Consider the following 21,599-nt stretch of genomic DNA (forward strand, 5'->3'; position numbering starts at 1 on the left):
GAGGTTATCTGCACTTACACATCACAACAGTTGTCCAAAGGAACTAGGTCAAGGCTGCAACAGTACATAATCCACTCACCCACAGACCCCTGTGCCTGCAGAATGTCACCTTGTAGACAGACACATGTGAGCAGATGTTGTAATGTACAATGGTTTCAATGCATGCCATGGACAGGCCATATTGTCCCTGGCCACATGTTTGCCTATCTAACTACAAACAGCCAAATATGGCCATGCTGGTAACTGTACACACATAGCAGGGATATTAACAGGTATCCCACTCCTTGGACACTAGATAAAATAACAGTATGAATCAATATCACTCTGCAGGCCACACATGCTGTCGAACACAAGGCTAATTTGCATACTCCACAAGTACTGTGCCTGCAATCCCATATACAACAGACATAGTCTGTAGCACATGTGATAAATACTGTGAGCTATAGTGTGTAATAGTAGAGAGGTAGGGGTTCTCATCTCATATCAGCCAACTCTGTGTCAGTGTGTGTGTAAGAATATCCCCTTGCAGCACTATAGACATGCCCATATTGGCTATGTCTGTGCAATGGTTATGTATTTCTTGATGCCCTGTGACTAGGCCTGCTGATGTCATCCACCTTAAGAGCACTGGCAGACAGTCTCATACCAGATAAACTCCATAATGCATAAGATAAGTACTGTGAGATATAGTGTGTAATTTAGTAGTACAACTCCATGTGTATAAATATATCCCCTTATAGCACTACGGACATGTTCATATGGGTTATCTCTGTGCAATGAGTATGCATTTTATGACCCTGTGACTAGCTGCTGGCCCTAAATTGCCCTGCTCTACATAATCATAAGTGAAGTCTGCCACCTGTCTGATCTGGACACAGGATATTTGTAGATGTGTCAACTCCATCGCCACATTTTCTAGATTAGTAAGTTCAGAAAACCAAGGTGACACATAGCAAGGGCAGCAGACATTATCACAAAGTATGAATGCATGATTATGCTGACTGCTCCCATTGTCCCTAATAGACTCTTCTACACATAAGCACCTAGGGAGCCATGCACGTATGCTGGCATACCTTGCTGACATCATATTTCTACTGCATTGCCATGCCATCCTGTGCTGCTGCATTGCCATCATGGGTCCATAGTTTATTCTCTCAGACTGCTGGAACAGAAACATACACAGGTCCATGACACACCTGTCATTCCAAAACTCTACTGCCTGTCCAACATCATGCAACGAAGATACACAAAGTGTGATGTGTAATAATGACACATGCCAGCATACAGTATCTGTGGTGTCCCACAACAAGTGGCTTATCAAAACAAAAATCCACTACACAAGTACTTGTCAAGTAATATAGACACCATGTACATCAGACACATAGTAGCATTTCCATGCATGTATGGCATGGATGGCAGGGATGTGGCACAGGTATCATCACATGTACAGGGTGCCATACAGTTGACAGCATGTGCGTGAGTCAGGAAGGGGTGTGAGTTAGATGGGCCATGGATAGGTGCCGTGTGTGTCTGTTGGTGACCTGCATGTGACAGTGGTGTTTGAGTGTGTGCATGTACACAGTCAAGCCCAGTGCTAGCCCTACATGTGCGTATGTTGGACAGCTGTGGACCATACATGGTAGAGTGGGCAGTTCACCATCTCCAGTGATGAACACTGGAATTGGCTCTTTTAGGAGTAGCACTGGTACCACCATGCCCAAAGTCAGCTGCAGTGCTAGTACCTGATGGTGACTGCTGTCTTCTGGGGCTGTGTCTCCCACGGGACCACCCAGAACCATGTGTCCATGGCCTGCCACATCATGGTGTGGGCAGCACACTTCCCCCTGTAGCACTAGAAGTACTGCCACTATAAGAGCATGACTGTGCATGGCCACGTGGACACTCAGCAGACAGTGTTGCTGATGTATGCCCACGTATCCTGCACCCAACTCCAACCCGATGTTCCAGCACATGCAATGTGTGGTAGAAGACAGACACTGTCTTAGCCCACTGTCTGTCCCCTGTAACAGTGAACCTATCCAGGGTGTCCCCAATGTGGTGGAGGCAGTCATGGATGTCAAACTGTGCTGCATCCATAACACTAAGCATCCATCTGATGTTGCTTTCAGAATGTGCCTATGCCTCCATGATGGCCAGAATCATGAGCCGTGACCCATGATGTGACATCTGAAACAGGGGATGGATGGACAGCAGTCCTCCTAAGAGCACCCCTGTCATTCCACCTGTGTGGGAACTCACCAGGTCTCAGGCTATGGCCAGAGTCTACACTCATTGATGCCATAGTTACCACACTGTCCTGTTCAATGGTGCCACCCTCTGACTGCCCAATATCTGTAGCTTCTGGGGACAGGGTATGTGTGGGTATACTGACTGTATATGATGACAATGGGGGCAGAAGAGGGGTATCAACCTCTGGGACAGATTAAGCCCCCAATGACCCCACCTGTGCCTCATTATGGCCACCATCATCATCAGAGTCTGATGAGACACTGGCATCAAGTTGTGAGGGGGACAAACTCCAACCCCCCCGGTCAACTGTGAAATCCAGGACAAAAGCAGTACATTACTACCTGCACTTTTATGTATAGTAGTCCACACAGATTCATAGCAATGAGGATCCACAACTGCATTTCAGTCTCACAACTTCTCATCTCCGCTCCCATGCACAGCAGACAATCTCACACCATCATACACAGACCAGTCAAGCCCCTTATAACATGCAATTCAGCTACATCCAGTTAAACTTGTCAGTACAATCTGCCTGTAAGGTATGCGATATGACACTATATGTGATAGAACTACACATGAAACCCAGTGCACTTATCTTGAGAATGATATGCCAGTACTAGTGTCACTGCCTCAGGTATGTACCATCTCTCTTTAGTGTTTGAACAGGCATCTTGGAGTAATTGCGTCACATATACCAGGCTGCGTATCCACTCATAGCTATAAGTGCAAACATGTTGATGGTCGTTTAAATACACACTTGTGATTACCCAGTCTGTGAACTGTAGTTAACTGTTCCAGAATGGAGCACACATATAATCTACTCTGGCTAAACACAACATTTGTATATAGGGCAATATGGCAGCTCTTAACTTTCATAGGGTATATATGATCCATAAAAAACAGTATCACACTTACCAGGTACAGGACAATGGACTTGGGCCACACCTGACGGACCTATGAAAAGGTTAGGGAGAGATATTGTCAGCATCACCAAATGTTGCAGCACTACACTATAATATGTGCACACATCCATATGTACAGTATCTGCTGTAATACTGGCTGTATTGCTGACATTCTAAGTATGTGTGCACAACTGAGGTTAAACCCCATCTCCCCCCCATAATGCAGATAGACCTGACACTCATGTACAGGTGTGTACAGCCTGCCACAATGACTGATACAGTATTACACTGCTGAACACAGTATGCTTACCTGGACGCTCCTCTGCTGTGGACACTGTGGCATACACATTCACGACGTATGGTGTGATGGATGCCTGGGAGCTGTCATGTGTTCCTAGGTTCACCAGGAATTCCTCTTTGGCCAAGATCGGTTGTTCCATTGCAGGCTCTCCACCTATTGTGGCACAATCCCTGGCAAGATCAGCTGCCCTTCATTGTGCAGCATTCAACATGTCTGTGGCCTGGTGTCAGACGTGCTCATAGGTCCTGTCCTCTTGGCCAATCTTATTGACATACCGCACAAGGTCTGCCCACAATGATGCCCGCTGTTCCCGGTTATGTCTCCCTCAGACAACAAGATCTGATAGTGCTGTTTCTGTCCATCCACTATTATGTCATTCTCCACATCTGTGAAGGGGGCATGTCTACTGTGGTACATGGTTCCTGAAAGACAACAAAAGGGGAACATATTACAGGACCAGATACGTGGACGTCCATTATGTACAGATCCAGCACAACCATAATGGTCTGCTCTAGCCACTGCTCTCTCACATCATACATCACAGTCTGTCAGCATACTACATGTGTGGACACCACTAAGATAGTAGCAATACTGGGCTATGTGCCTGTGTGCCATGATATATTCTGTTGTACATTCCTACACCCAGCACTGCAGTCTACTGTGGTGTGTCCCCTATGGGCAAACTCCCACAAATATGTCATACAGCCACTGCCAGACAAATAGCATTGTGTGTAATTACAACCACTATATGAGGTCCAGCTACACCATTGTGCCACAATAACAGAAAACAATGCAAACCTGCTGCAGTATATGTTCTCTCAACTATACAGATGTTTGCAGAATGTTGAGATGTCTGCCTGATAGTTTTGTCATTTTCATACAAACGTGGGGACGTCTGACAAATGTTTGGCTAATCATTGGTGATTGCTGTCAGAGAATAAAGACAGATATCAGAGTTTCAGACGTCATACCCTTCAGAACACAGTTATGCTACTGTAGTATATGTTATTCTATTCAGTTTCTTACTTTGTGCAGGCAATATTTAACTCATTCTCTCCAATGGAGCTCAGAAAGTTTGCACTGTAAATTCCAATGGGTGGAACCTAAGCCTTTTGACAGAATCAAATTATGTCCTCACATTTCAAACTAATGTTCATATATCTGGAACCATAGGGGTTATGAAAGAAGTATAAATGGCAAACTCTTCAGCAAAAACTATTTTTATAGTGGTAGTATTCTTTAGGTTCTAGGTATTAAACTGAATTTCATAAGTCACAGTAAACACAGTAACTATTACATTTGTAATATTATGTAAACAACTTATAATGTTTCAGTAACCACTCATGTTACACATACACTGTCAGCAGCATTTTATTCATCTAGCTGAGAGTTTTCTTATGAGGCTTATAAGTTCTGTTTATTTTATTTGGTTGTTGACCTATACAAAAAATGTGAAAATTATATCTATATAAATTAATATAATAAAACCAAGTTTAATATCGCTTTACCTGTACTAGGCAGAGGTCAAATATTATCAGTTGAGTTTGTCATCATGTAATCTTTAAGATGAAATCTTTTAAAACCCTGTACATATCATGGTTTGGAATTATTGATGTAAATAAGAGCAAGCAATATTTGATACCTAGAGGCATCAGTAGGAGTTAACTGTAGATGCACCTGGTGGTGTCACTCATATGTAATGAGTTAAACAAAGTTGCTAGATTTGTGCCTTTGTCCCCCCATTAAGTATGGGTCTGTCCTAATTTCTTGCTGTAAGAAGCTGACAGATATGTTAGGCATAGCTCTCAACCAAATAGGGACAAATGTCAACAGAATCAGGGACTTAGCCAGAGTACATCAGGGACATTCACAGACACTGTTAAAATGTTAGAACTATTTGTGTGAGACATTGACAGAATAACAGGAGGTGTCTTACAGTACATTGTTTGATATTACAAGAGTATACACCATTATGTATAGTCACTATGTATTTCGTCTAATCCCCTATCTTTCCTACAACAGCCAACCTTTGTAGGAAGGATTAACAGGGACAGAGCTAAGATGTGCATGAAAATCAGTGTCCAATGAGAGGGATGGCTGTAGGTGTAGGACAGCAAATTATCAATGACATACCATCACCATAGATCTAAGACAGGCTTACTACTGCAATCGTTATTCCCCATACCTCTATCCTCCCATCTGCATTCTGTTATATGGAGAAATCTATTACCTACTTGGTGGAGTGCAGTACGTCTTTGTTGAACTTTGCTTCCGGTAATCCTTTGAAAATATGCTCTCTGTGTGAGTGAAGTCTCATACAGATCTGTCCTCATAAACACCTGGCTGCCTTTTTAAGGTACTGCTCATTAGTAGGTAATTGCCTCTGCGCCAGTCTGTGGGTCAGAGTTGCTAATTGCAGCCAAAACAGCTGAATTGCACTATTATTAGTCAGTGACATGCCACCACAGTGCAGTATATAACACCTTGATGTAGACCTGGACCCCTTTCTTAGTTGTTAAGATGGACATTACTGAGGTGTGGAGACTACAACATCACAGAGGGTAGGTACCATAATTGTCAACTGTAGAGATTTATGCAGTATATCCACAGTTTCACGTAATATGTGTGGTCAGTGTACCATGACATTGTGGTCATCTGGCAGTTCACTGTCATACATTGTGGGCTAAGGTCAGTAATAAAAGTCAGACATTTGAGTGTCAGACTTCATGCCCATCAGAATATGCCTGCTAATGCAATAGGTGTTATTCTATCAACTTACTATATTTGTAGGAGCAAGCTGTTAAACATGTCCCTTTCTCAGGGCCTTTGTCTCCCCCATTAGGTATGTCTGTGTCCAGAATCATTGTTCTAAAGAGTTGGGAGGTATGGTAGGTCTGTAGCAGCTACCTTTACATACAGCTGTGTGTGCTAACACATAGGGGAAGTGTGGACACTGTGAAGGACAACAAGCTGTAAATGTAATTGTGGCAACTATGTCAGCCTTATCATTATGGAAGAGGCAGGGTAAGGGCACCCTTTACAGTCCAATTGAGGCATGTTCTTAAGCTACATCTGTTTTGCAATAGTGCCAATAACAGAGTAGTAGGTAACATGTAGTTAGGCTATACAGATATGTGCAGTGTGTCCCCACCTGCAGGCTTTTGATTTGCAGAACTGGATAGCAGTTTATTAATTAACAGTAAGCTGTGTGGCTAAAGATCACATGACTCAGTCATTACTTGCTGTCTTCACAATAATGTACTTGAACTGCAACACAAAACTGGATTTGAACCCAGGACTGTGTGTGGGAACATGTATTGCATGCAAGGCATTTAACTGACTGAGCTACTGAGTCACTGCTGCAGCAGGTGTATTTGCAAGGTATATGTGCAGACATACAGGCTGTGACACACATTGCCTGCATCCATCATTATGTGCATGGCTTTCTATTGCTGTATTTCTGCACCAGGGTTCCAGTTGAACATGTACGTTGCAATTAATGCTTTAGCAGGTGTGTTTCAACATGTTGCTGATAAAAGGGCACATTTACCTGCTATCACAGGCCTCACTTACATTCATTATGTCTGTGGCTGTCTAGTGATGCATTATTGTACCAGGGTCAAAGGTACACTCACATTTTTTCCATTAAATTGTATTCCAGTTTGAATGGTGCGGCACAGTGTGCAGCTCCGCTGAGGCATGCTCAATGACTGTAATTGGCAATCAGTATGTTTTGCTGAATTCAGATCTGTGTGGTGTGGCGGGTTAATGCAGTGTGCTGTACGTCTGAGGGGCTCATGTTCGAAACATGGCAGTGGTGTTTATTTTGTACAAGTGTCTGACAATGTAATAAACTCATTTAATCATTAAAGCTCCATTTAAATTAAGCTAAGAGAAGCAGCGTAGTGCAGTACACCACTCTGTGCAGCTCCACGCAAATGCATGCTAAAAAAAAAAAAGAAAAGGAAAAGGGAATGATAGGAAAGTGGCGAAATGGGGCAAGCAGGGGAAAAAACATAATAAAAGGTAGGTAGGGATGTGCAGGAAGGGTTAGGAATGAACCATAGCTATCCATTTCTTCTGCAGCAAAAGCTGTGCACTTTGACAGATTTTGCAGGTGAATTTGGACTCTCAAACCCAGGAAGAGGGGTGAGGACAACATAACTGCATTGTCAATCCAGTTGGACCAAATTTATTTTGTCTAGTGGACACGTGTGAAATGGAGAGATATGTACGGGGCGATATTTTTTTTGTATTAAGGTGAGAGTGGAATGTTTGGGAAAGGACATAGTTACATGTGGGGGAGGTAAGTGTCTTAGGAGAGGATGCATTCACAAAGAGACAAGACAGCAGACAGGTGCAGTGTGTGACACATGAGGGGGGTGAACACCTTGGATAGGGAGGATGTTGTGGGTTCCAAGTTTCACGTGCTTCCAGACAGCAGCAGCTTGACTCAAGTCCCCACCCTTGGGACTGTTGACACTGCTCCTTCAATACCTTAAGGGTGGCTGTGCTGGAGGCTGGGTGCAAGGGCAAGACTGCCCCAGCAAGTCAGCCAGCATACCCACAGTCCTGCACAGGTAGCGTTCAAAGCTCAGATGAACAATCCTGCGCGCCATGACTGGCAGTTGATCCTGGGTGACAATGGACCCTCCGCCACCTCTCCCAGGGGGTGGCCGGGACCTGTCCCCTGAGGCGGTCCCACCTAACACTGCAGGTGTTGCAGAGGGAGTGGAGGGGTCACCAATGGTCTGGGTCCCAGACATGCTAGGACCTGGTGCCATGGCCGGTTGAGGCAAGGTAGGTGGATCAGCGGGAACCAGCCTACCCTGACATGCTGTAGTAATGGAGACATAGGAATAAGTATAGGTTAGCTGTGAACAAATCATTGTTAGTAATAACAGCATGGCAGAACATTGTAAATACGCTGATTACATATCAATGCATGTTATGTGAAACACAACAATAAATAGCAGGACAGTCAGCATGTTAACAGCATGCCAGTAACAGTTACAGCATAATGCCAACGAAATAAGTAATTTAACAAGCTATGTTAATATACAACCATTATAATACATAACAATAATAAAACACACGTCCCAAAATACAGTTCATATAACAACATATGTTAATAGTAAATCATACCCAATGAATACCAATAAGAAATAAATTTAGAGTGGGGAGAGAGAGAAAAACAGACCATTTGCAAGACTGCATGTAATTTCCTTGACAACAGTACTATTATCTACTCCACAGGTCTGTATTTTTTATTTATTTATTTTTTAAAGAATACAGTGAAACTTTTGAACTCCTGCTACTCCCAGCTCTAGCCTACCTGTTTGTGCCCTGCTGGAAGCCAAGGAATTAACTCCTCAATAGAGAATACCTCAACCCGCTCCCCGAGAATCCTTTTTTTTCCCAGTAAAGAATACAGTGAAAGTATGTCTTCTAATGCTGTTATTGCCTAGCTAAATACTTCTGCTAGGTAAATAAGCAACCCTCCCAGATTAGCCAGCAGCCAAATCTTCTCCTTATTAGCCTCAAACTACCCTTTCTTCCCAATCTCTTACCCTCTTCACTCTGAATTAGGATAGCTCCATCCCATACTTCAGCTTCTTATCCCCCTTAAGGGACTTCTTATCCCCCTTAGGGGGGGTCTCGTTCTCCTGCTGCATTTACTTACCTGACCACTAGGTGGCAGCCTACTATCAGCTAACTGCCCTGTACTCTTTCCTGTCTCTAGTGACTCCTCCTGATGCTGAGTTCCTAGACTTTCTGTAGTCTACCTCACCCTCTGCCCTGTTTCCCAGTAGGTTCTAATTCTCACATCTCACTATACTTGTAGCCCAGTCTCTCCCTGCAACCCTTCTGCTTTTCCCTCTAGTTTCTCCCTGACACCCCCTTACTTTCCTCTTTAATTCTACACACTTACCTTCTGATCTTCATACCTTACTGATTGTTCTCCTTCACTTTTTCTTACCCTCTCTAGCTCTTATCCTGTTGCATTTCATCTCCTTAATACTCCTACCTTTCATTTCTCTAGTATTTCAGCCTTCTGATCTCGAGCCTGTTTATACCTATTTGTCTACCTGACTGTCCTTAGTACTTTCTCCTTTAGATCTGAAAGTTCATATACCCTTATCTTTTACTGGATATCCACTCTCCTTATCCCCTGCCCGCTCTATCTCTACCTTCCTTGTAGTCCTCACCCCACCCCTACCTTTCCCTCCTGCTTACAAACTAGCTGCTGTATATCTCATGTTCTCTGGTGTCTACCTGCTCTTACTCCCATTCCCTCCCCCTCTCCCCCTCACTTACCTCCTGCACTGCCTCAAATTCCTCACTAATGTGATAAATGTACCCCACTCCAAGGGATGCCATCTTTATTCTTCTGTCCCGTCCCCTGGCTGCTGTGCATCCCTGGCTCTGGTGTTTGCTACCTAGTGTAAGTACGGAATTGTTGACTGCTTTATTTAAAAAAAAAAAAAAAACAGCATCACTTGTGAAGGCTACGGACTGACAATATTTTCAGTGAATGTGGAAAACTGTCTGTGTTTGCTTTGGTATTTAATCTAATTTGTTTTTTTTTTTAAAACTACTGTAGCGTGGTGCACGTGGAGTGTTTTAAAAACTGCCTCACTTGTCTAGGCTACGGACTGCTACTGATTTTATTTTATCAAGTTAAGGGGATAAACAATCTGCATTGCTTTGGTTTGGCTATTAATATTCAGTGAATGTGGAAAACTGTTTGTTTTGGTATTTAATCTGATTCTTTTGTTTTAAGCTACTGTAGCGTGGTGCATGTGGAGCGGTTTGAAAACTGCTTCACTTGTCTAGGCTACGGACCGCTACTGATTTTTATCAAGTGAAGGGATAAACAAATTGTGTTGCTTTGGTATTTTCTTCTTGAATGGCTCTGTGGCTACTGTAGTGTGGTGCATGTGGAGCGATAAGATAAGATACGCCGTTTACAATCCGCTGTAATATTTGAGGCTAGTGTAATTGCCTTTGATATGTGATACAAGATCTAATACTTGATATTTGCACATACGTTCTATTTCTCATGCTGTAAGTTTCTGTACGGAGATGGTAGTAAAGCCTTAGGTTAAGTAATAGGGTTTGCTACACTTTTGGTTCTTTACTCCTGCATGGAGCCTATAATATAATATAATTACTATGGATTTCATCTGTTAGTGCTATAGTACCTACTGGTACGATTAAACTACTCTTTACTAGGTCTCCCATTGTATGCTGTCCCCTGGTCTTAGGAATTGCTTATCTAACATCTAACTTCAATTCATCATCTAGCGTGGACCTTGTATAATGCATATTAGTTACTGAACTTGCCTGTCTAGGTTATCGAAGGCTTATTCGGGTGGGTCTCGTTCTCTACCCGTTTCAGACACACTAACATATTTTATTTTATTTTTTCTTAGTAGTTACACTAAAATAGACTGAATAAATCCCTATTCACATTGATTCATGGTCGGGTTCTATCATATTAAACTAGTTGTAATCTAATGCGTGCAAATGCGTGCTGACCCTGTAGCCTTTTGGAGGCCGCTTTTATCAGGTTGTGGGGGGTTTCTAAGCTATTGAACAGGTTGCTACACCTTATTTCCCAGCTAGCTCAACCAGCCATTAATATTATTAGTGTATCTTTGTCCTACCAAACTTGTCTAAATGCAAGGGCATTAAATCTACTTTATCCTTTACAAACCTAAGTATTTGTTGGAACTTTTTAAAGTTAATGTAACCCTCTCTGTTAATATGTACATATAATGTTTAGAACTGTACAGCAGCTGTTGGAAACTGCCCAAATTTTCTCTGAACTGTAGTAATCAAGTTGTGAACTACTGTAATGGCTAAATAGATCTGCATGCATTACGTGGTATTTTTAAATTATGATGACATGCTATGATTTTTTGGGTTTCACCTGCTGAGGAAACTGTGACGCTTGTGTCTATGGGATTTCACTGTTTCTGCATCTCCTAATTACTTAACTGTTAGCCTTATTCACTGTTTTCTTCTGTTTATTTCTTTTATGTACCAGCTTTTGAACTCCTGCTACTCCCAGCTCTAGCCTACCTGTTTGTGCCCTGCTGGAAGCCAAGGAATTAAGTCCTGAACAGAGAATACCTCAACCCGCTCTCCGAGAATCCTTTTTTTCCCAGTAAAGAATACAGTGAAAGTATGTCTTCTAATGCTGTTATTGCCTAGCTAAATACTTCTGCTAGGTAAACAAGCAACCCTCCCAGGTTAGCCAGCAGCCAAATCTTCTCCTTATTAGCCTCAAACTACCCTTTCTTCCCAATCTCTTACCCTCTTCACTATAAATTAGGATAGCTCCATCCCATACTCCAGCTTCTTATCCCTCTTAAGGGACTTCTTAACCCCCTTAGGGGCGTCTCGTTCTCCTGCTGCATTTACTTACCTGGCCACTAGGTGTCTCTAGTGACTCCTCCTGATGCTGAGTTCCTAGACTTTCTGTAGTCTACCTCACCCTCTACCATGTTTCCCAGTAGGTTCTAATTCTCACATCTCACTATACTTGTAGCCCAGTCTCTCCCTCCAACCCTTCTACTTTTCCTCTAGTTTCTCCCTAAAATCCCCTTACTTTCCTCCTTAATTCTTCACACTTACCTTCTGATCTTCATACCTTACTGATTGTTCTCCTTCACTTTTTCTTACCCTCTCTGGCTCTTCCTGCTCCATTCGCCCTGCAGGCTCACTCCACTCCCCTACCCTACCCCCAACTCTCACCCACCCCCAGTGCTCCTACATTTATACATCACAAGCCACACCCCTACCCCTAATTAACCAAATAGCATCCAACCTTCACCTAACACATAACAAGAATGCACACCCATATTCCAAACACTCTTCACAATACCCTTCAGAATAGCCTATTTAATCTATCTCCTTAACAGTTTCCCTACCTTTTGCTGACATTCTATATTTCTTTCTTAAAAATGCCCTCACAACACAAACCTAAACTAACAATCCTTATTATATTACCTACTTTAATACTAATTCTCTCTATATCATTTAACCTTACTCTATATGAGAATGTATACTATAGGGAACCCCCCATTCTCTAAAACAAACACTGCCTCTCAGTCAACCAAGCTCACATATCCATGCTAACATCACCTCTACCTCTACCTACCTTTCCCCAAAGTATGATAGACTAGCTCATATTTCCATCCATCAAGCCAGAAAGTCCCTGAATAGTCTCTATAAAACCCTAAAGTTCTTACTTACCCTTCATCAACACCCATTACTCCATGGAGATATTCATCCCAACCCAGGACCAAATAACAACATCCCACTAAAGTCCCACCAACCACAGCCTACACCCCCTTTTACCTCTACTAAAGATCCAAACTCCTTACTCATAGCTCATCTTAACATACAGAGCTTAAATAACAAAATCAGCCAACTCCATGCTCTACTTCACACCCAATCCTTTGATGTCCTATGTCTAACAGAAACCTGGCTTAAACCAGCGACAAAGGACGAGGAAGTCATCCCACCTGGTTATAATATAATAAGATTAGATCATAGAACTAAAAACGGTGGAGGGGCAGCAATTTTGTTTAAATCTTCCTTACAAGTCTCCATAGTAGAGATGCATCTACCCTTTGATAGTCATGCAGAACTCCTTATCTCTAAGCTCCAGATCAGTGCAAACAAGTCCATTAATATAATATGCTCCTACCTCCCTCCAGGCAACAACATCAATATCCTATAAACCATACTCTATTGGCTCTCCTCCTCCTTCCCACAAGAAACCATCATGCTTGGTGACTTCAACATTGACTGGAATACCTGTACCTCAGCCCAACCTGCACTCCTTATAATCCTTATAATCCTTATAAATCTTTATGGCTTTTCACAAATTATCACCTCACCAACCAGAATCCATAAGCCTAGTGGAAAACAAAGCAGCTTAGACTGGATTCTTGTAAATAACCACCCACTCTCATATAAAGTTGATACCCTACCAGATGATATAAGTGATCACTTCCTTACTTACACAATCAGGGAAAAAACATTCATTCCCAACCAAACCATCTTTAAAACTATACGTAACAAAAATAATTTTAATCCAGTCAGCTTCCAAGCTGAACTACAAGCTTGTGACTGGTCTCCCTTGAAACAACTTCCACTGGATGAAGCTGTATCCTTTTTTAACTCCAAATTCCTACAAATCCTGGAACACCATGCACCTACTAGAACCATAAGAACTAGCACCAAAACTGCTCCATGGCTTACCAAAGAGACTAAAAAAATTTGATTAAGAAATAAGATCTGGTTTAAATGGCGAATCACTAAAAATCTAACTGACCACCAGAACTATAAACAGTTAAGAAATGCCACTAAAAGATCAATACTCCTTGACAAAAAGAACTACTACTTTAAACTTCAGCATAAACATCAACAAAAACCTCAAATTTTCTGGTCAGCTATAAATAAACTCTTACACCCAGGACACACCAAGACTCCAACCCCCGCAGGTCTCTCTTCAAACTCTTCAAATCAGATTGCTAATGCCCTCAATACCTGCTTTACTGAAATTGTACAATCTCTTGCTAACTCTTTACCTCCTGCTAACTCGAATCTCCCATCCACCCTGACAAGCATACCACCCCCCTTTCATCTAGAAACAGTTCCTACATCTCTCATCTTTACCTTACTTACTAAACTTAAATGATGTACCCCCTCAGCTGATCTTTTACCAGCTGAATATCTGCAGATTGCTGCAAAAGTACTATCCTACTCTATTTTCATTCTTATCAAGAGAACCATTACCGAAGGCCTTATCCCATCTCTCTGGAAAATCTCTCACATTATCCCACTTCATAAAGGTGGTAACTCCATCTAACTTTCAAACTATTGCCCCATTGCCCTACTCTCTCCTCTAGCCAAACTAATGGAAAAATGTATCCACCAACAGCTACTTCATCACCTTCTCTTAAATAACCTTCTGTCATATTGTCAGCATGGCTTTAGGCCTTTTCATAGTACCACGACTGCACTCTTATCCTTCTCTGACAGCATTAACAAAACTGTAACAATAATAAGCTCTCTGCTGCACATTTTATTGACCTTTCTAAAGCCTTTGATATGGTTAACCATCAAATCCTTCTAAACATACTAAATACTCTCTCATTCACCTCACAAACACTACAATGGTTCAAGACCTATTTAGAAAATAGACAGCAAGCTGTCATCTGGGACAATCATATTTCCTCTCATCTTCCTATTACTTTGGGGGTCCCACAAGGTTCTATCCCAGGACCTCTCATTTCCTCTATATTCATTAATGATCTACATCTAAATATTCCTCAAGCCACCTGCATTCAATATGCAGATGATTCTACTTTAGTATGTACTGCCTCATCTGCTCCTGAACTCCAAACTATTACTCAAACTGTATTTAGCTCAGTTGAGAATTGGTTCCTACAACGTTGCCTCCTACTAAATTCCAAAAAACTAAGCTACTGCTTTTTACCCCAACACTTAAGTCTTCCCCTATTCACCTCACTGTCAAGACCAGTAATGGCACTGTCATTGCACCAGACCCAACTACCAAACTATTAGGCATAACAATTGATCGACATCTTAACTATGATTCACATATTAACATGACTATCAAAACTGTAAACAGAAAATGTGGCTCTCTCTATCGTATAAAATCTTTTCTTACCCCTGAAGCCAGAACCACAATTGCCCATACCCACCTTATCTCTACCCTCCTCTATGCCTCTCCCATTTATACCAATCTCTCCAAAAGTAACCTTAATAAACTGGCAACCTCCTACAACAACTTTACCAGATTTGCCACTGACTCCCCATTTAAAACCCACCACTCTTTAAATCTTAAACAGCTTGGTTGGCTATAACTTCAAAACCAGATACTTTTTCAACAACTTATCATCACCCATAAAATATTACATCAGCCCACCAACACCCCTATTCTCAGTAGCCTCATCTCTCCCTATAGTAATCTCACTACCCTTCGCTCAGCGAATAAATTACAAGTAACCATCCAGAAATCCTTTAACAAAGCAGGAGACTCCCTCTTCTCTAATTCAGTAGGGAGAATCTGGAACAGACTTCCCAGCAATCTACAATTACTTTCATCATTACCACTCTTCAAGAATCAAATAAAACTACTCCTTAAAACCCAGTGGCTTTGCCCATGCACTAACCCAGATTAAAACTAAATGTAGTATTACTGTTTTCACCCTCATTCAATAACCAAACCTAATTACTAATATTGCTTTTTTGGGTTTAATCTTCTCCTATCTTCTAGTGCCTGTAAACTACCCTGTATTCATAAAATATGAATATTCCTCCTATTCCAAGCACTTGCATTTCAACCTTATATGTATTTATTTCTGTTTTACTAGTGGGTATAATCCTTATGATACCCAATAACCACCTAAATCCATCTTACCTTTCCTACTTTTCTCTAAGACAAATGTCTATCCTTTTACCTAATTATCTGCTTACATTGGGGGGAGCACTTTCTGAAATTCAGTCAATGAAGAAAATGTATATTAATGTTCATTGATGTGCATTTTTGTCTTCTGTCTTTATTGTCTATTTCATTTTTTCATTTATTCTTTGCAATATTGTTACTTAGCATAGTTTGGGGCTTATCTCCCCGGGCCTCCACTGAAAATGGACATGTATCCAGTTGGACTAGCCCAGTCAACAAATGTAAAACAAATAATAAATAAATAAATACATAAAATTTACCTGTAGTTCCTATGGAGAGAGAAATTGTGACTATTATGTGTCTGCTACTGTAATATTTACTTGTACTTACTACTGGATTTGAACCCTGGACTGTGTATGGCAAAATGTACTATACACAGAGCATTTAACAAACTGGGCTATTGAATCACTACTGATTACTGACTGACTGATATTTGCCTAGAGCTCACCTGGAACCAAAATATGACCTGTTAGTACTACTACAGTGTTATACTAGAGTGCAGTGACAGTAGAATACACATGCATGAAATAAAGCATAACAGAGATAGTAAAGCTATGTTTCAGTATCATATCTTTGAAGTCAACAAACAATATCAGCTCATGGAGTGGGCTACTTCACCCATATACCTTTATTACATGATGTCTGTGGATGATAGAGCATTATGTTACTAACATTGGATTAGAGACAGCCTTAAACAGTATTGCTATATGAGTTAATCAATACAATTTGCAACCATTAGATTTGCATTCTACAGCTATTACAGTGTTATACTTAACTGCAGCTCCTTACCTTACAGCCTCAATGCATACAGCTCTACTGCAATGGTTACAACAACACAATCCTGATGAAGACCATTTTCCTTTGTGTTACTGTTATTGTTTCATGTTTTTTATCACAGTACACTTAGCTTTATTCAATTATTGCAGCACAGCTCTAATTACACATTCATTGCACTACAAACTTTACTGCATATATTTTGATGCAGTTAATGGTACTGTTTCATGTTTTTATTGCACTACAGTTGGCATTATTCATTTATTGAACTACAGCTCTAAGTCTACATTTATTGCACTACAGACTTTATTGTATGTACTTTAATGCAGTTATTTGTACTGCTTCATGTTTTTATTGCACTATAGTTGGTAATATTCATTTATTGCACTTCAGCTCTAATTCCACATTTATTGTACTACAATCTTTACTGCATATACTTTAATGCAGTTATTGGTATTGATTCATGTTTTTATTGCACTACAGTTAGCAATATTCATTTATTGCAATGCAGCTCTGAATCCACATTTATTGCACTACAGACTTTACTGTATATACTTTATTGCAGTCCATGCTTTACTCTTTCTTGCTCATTTCACTACAGTTAGCATAATATATCCATACTCATGATGCTCATGGCACAACCTGGCGAAGCAGCTGGCATGCAAGTTGACATTGCGAGCCCTCTCAGCTGTAGCTGTTAGGAGAGAAGCAGACCATTATGCGTAAAAGTTTTACAGACATTCAGAATACATATTGGTAAAACAGAGGAAAAAGTACTTATATAGTTGTGGGGCATTCCCTGACCTCAGTTCTTGGACCCAGGTGTCCAAGACTCCCCTCTTCCATCGTTTCAGGTCATCATAGTAGTGCTGACACTGCTCACATATGTGGACGATACCAGTGACACTGTTGAATTGTCTGGCCAGCTGATCCCAGGTCTCCGCTTTACACTGTGAGTCTTGTAAACCACCCTGCAGCAGTCAGTCATCATGGTTTTGCACAAGGAGCACAGCCATGACCCTGGTCTCGAGAATGTCCCAATGCTGTGCCCAAAAGAGGGCACCTTCACCACTGCCAGCCATAGTATGCCATCAGTTGATAGACACCAATGGATTCTGCTGTATTCCCACCCATTGGGCTTATTATAGGCTGTTTTCCTGCCCTTACAAATCATTGGGAAACATTCAAAAAAGTAACACGTTGCTTAACACCATGCAAACCAGCACAGTTGAGCTGGGAAGCATGAAAACTCATAGAACCATAGTCTTAGCAGAGCTTAGCAGTGTGCAAACCAGCAAAGCAGTACTAAGCAGTGCATAAAAATTGGCAGCTATTACCTTGTTTATGTGGTGCTTAGCAGGTCTAAGCACAGTTGAGCATAGCTTAGCAGACCTCAGCGGGGCCATATTTTAAAATAGTCTGCATAATATGTATATCAAAATTAAATACATATTTTCCCTTCCATGTATTCAAACCCTGGACCTATTGCATATGAGGCTGCAACTCTTGCCATTTAGCTACATGGATATTAAGCAATCCAGTATACCTTCACATATACCATTGAGCTACCTATAGGCAGTGCCTTGTAAACACGCTCAGACATGCTTAAACACACCTTTAAATAAATAATTAATTACATCCGGTTTCTGTTTTTAAATGTCTGCTATCTTGTATGTGGGTAGAGCCTGACATTGCTGCACTCTGCGTTATGCCATGCAAACATGCTTTTTTTCAAAAAATAAAATTAAATAAAAATAAAACAAAAGGACATTGCAGGGTGTCTCATACTCATCTCCGGCCCTGGTTAGCACTACACCTCTCCTTAAACTGATTCAATAACCTGTTTCTTCGGCTCTCCCTCAGCAATATGCCATCATTAATATGCATGGCATGCTGATGAGGGAGCACTGTGACCATGGACATGGATACATTCCATGTAGGCTCTACACAGTGCCTACATGGATTTTATTAAATCCTTGGGTATCTCATGTCATCCACAATATATCACATTTGGCTAGGAATCAGTGACAGTGATATATAGACTAATTAAACAAAAGCCAGGATAGCAATCACTCTGTAAAACAGATCTATACAAACCAGAAAAAAAAAGATCCAAGAGCTTTTGCAAATCAGCCAAGCTCCCACCAAGGCATCAAGACAGACTATAAATGCTATGGTCTTTAATTTTAACATTGCCGTCTCAGCTAAATAACAAAACAATTTACTTATAAAAATTCAAAATGATGTAAGAAGCCAGGCAAATCAGAATCTACAGCTTGTTGTCCACAGCATATCATGTTGGCATGTGAGACAAAATGATTTACTATCCCTCCTGTTTGTTTAGCCCAATGCTGGATAAACAGATGTCATGAAATGAGCCTACTGCTTTTCTTCAAGCTCTAGTTTATTAAAAACTCTTCCTAACTAAAAAAAGATTCTGCTCATAAGCAATATTTACACCAACTGTCTTAGAACTGTTAGATCAAGAGTCATCACTGCCAAATATGGTTTCACCATGTGTAGATGCAATACTGGACTGCAAAACATCTATTTGCTCCTTTCTGTTGAACATATTTATATGAAAAGCATTCTTATTCTGCTGTACTGTGTCAGAGCACTGATTATGACCTAACTTAGCCAACAACTGATTATTTTCTGTGCCTATATAGCTTAACATTGATTCGCCTTCCATAATAGCATCACATGCATTGTTTTGTTTATTACCTGTTTTGAGGTTTGTCTGCCCTAGCTGGTAGTACTGCAGATTGAAATAAGATCAAAAATATAGTAGCATTTTTCTTCATCTGTGTGTTTGCATAAAATATGGTTTGTAAGACTGAAATGTACATCAGCAACATCCTGTTTCATTGAATAATGATTACTAACAAACTATCTAACTAGCTAAAATCCTTGGCAGAATAAGGGACTTGTTAAAAGACTTTTCCTGCTTCAAACTCCCCTCCCCTTGCTTACCATAAACTTGTCTGAGGTTACACAGCCTGAGGTTTGTTTATATATTTCTGAGACAAATGGAGCTTGCTTGCAGTGATTCTCTCCAAGATGTAATACATTCTTCTTCCCCTTTTCCTTTATGTTATTCTGAAATGTCATTTTCTGTGGCAGACACAATTGATTAACCTACTGCAGCAACCTACAAAACCACTTTTCATTTATTATGCCTGCAGTTTGTGGAACCATTGCTACATCTTCCTTTGAAGTGCCATATAATTTAATTTTATCTTTAATCTATGTTTTAACTAATAACACCACATTTCATTAATGAAATACTACATTTTGAAGTCCGTGCTTGCTGTACATTAATTCTATTTTTATTACTTCTTATACTATTTTATCCTTTCTGTTATTTTTTTTTCAGATGACTAGAATTTGCCCTCATGTAGTTCAATATCATCTATGTTATTAGCTTCAGCATTTATCTTCATCCTTTGTTCACAGGGAAATATAATATAGCAATAACCCATGGCTGCTGTGGGTAATGGAAACCAAAAGCCAGCAGAGAGCTCACAGCACAGCTATAAAAATATAAAAAAGTTTAATTAGGTAAGCACTTTCAAGTCACACAGGATGCTTCTTCATACCATAAAAACATTACTACAGAATCAAGCAATATATACACAAAGTAACCACTCAATTCATTTAAACAAACTACGTGACTTGAGATAAGATTTTAAAGGTACAGTCTATTTAGACCAAGACCATTTTCAGCTTGCAATAAAACAATCCATTTTAACTCACACTCATCAGTCTTATTTTTCCAATTGCCCATTCTTAAACTCTGTGATATTAATTGTAACACTAAAAAGGTAAAATAATGTGTGGAACCACATAAAAGAACATGCTTAGCTAAAGCAATCTTAATGTCCAATTTACGTATCTCATATAAGTGTTCACAAATCAACTACCTTACGTAGTGGTTCGTCTTGCCCACATGAAACTATGGGCTAATCTTATATTTTGCTAAATATACTAGATCCCTGCTTGTACAGTCTGCATAAAATGAGAAAGTAAAAACTTTTTCAGTAGATGGATGACAAACTATATTACTATTTTCAATAAATGAACAAATACTGCAAGATCTACAGCAAAAGGTACCTGTGTGCTCAGACTATTGTTGTACCGAATGTCCATGTCCATGTTAACGGCTGCCAATGTTTGTGCTATGCTTGGCTCTGATTGGCTGGTTTGCACACTGCTAAGCTCTGTGAGTTTTTGTGCTTCTTAGCTCAGTTGCACTGGTTGCACAGTGTTAAGTGATGTGGTGCTTTTTTGAATGTTGCCCAATGACATGCAATGGCAGGAAAACAGCCTGTATTAAGCCCAATAAGTAGGAATACACCAGAAACTATTGGAATTCTTTCTTTGATGGTTACTATGGCTGGTGTTGGTGAAGGTGCATGCTTTCAGGTGCAGCATTGGGGCATTCTGGAATCCAGGGTCATGGTTGGACTCCTAGTTAAAAAACATGATGACCAGCTGCTGCAGAGAGGTTTCCAGGGCTAAGAGTGTAAGACAGAGCTGCCCAGAGAACTCACCAATGTTACTGGTATCCCCCACACAGGCAAGCAGTGTCATCACCACCATGATGAACTGAAACGACAAAAGAGATGACTCTTGGACCCCTGGGTCAAGAAACTCAGGTAGGGAATGCCCCACAAGTATGTAAATAAGTTTACCTCTGTTTTAGCAATATGTACTCTGAATGTCTGCAAAGTTGGTATGGATAACAGTGTGCTTCTCTCCCAACAGCTGCTGCTGAGAGGGCTCGCAATGTTGAGTCGCACACCGGGCGCTTGGCCAGGTTGCTCCATGAGTGTGGTGAGTAGAGATGTATTTTGCTAAC

Source organism: Protopterus annectens, chromosome 3.part0 (assembly GCF_019279795.1).
Source record: "Protopterus annectens isolate FY-2018-M chromosome 3.part0, PAN1.0, whole genome shotgun sequence".
NCBI classification, from domain to species: Eukaryota; Metazoa; Chordata; order Ceratodontiformes; family Protopteridae; genus Protopterus; species Protopterus annectens.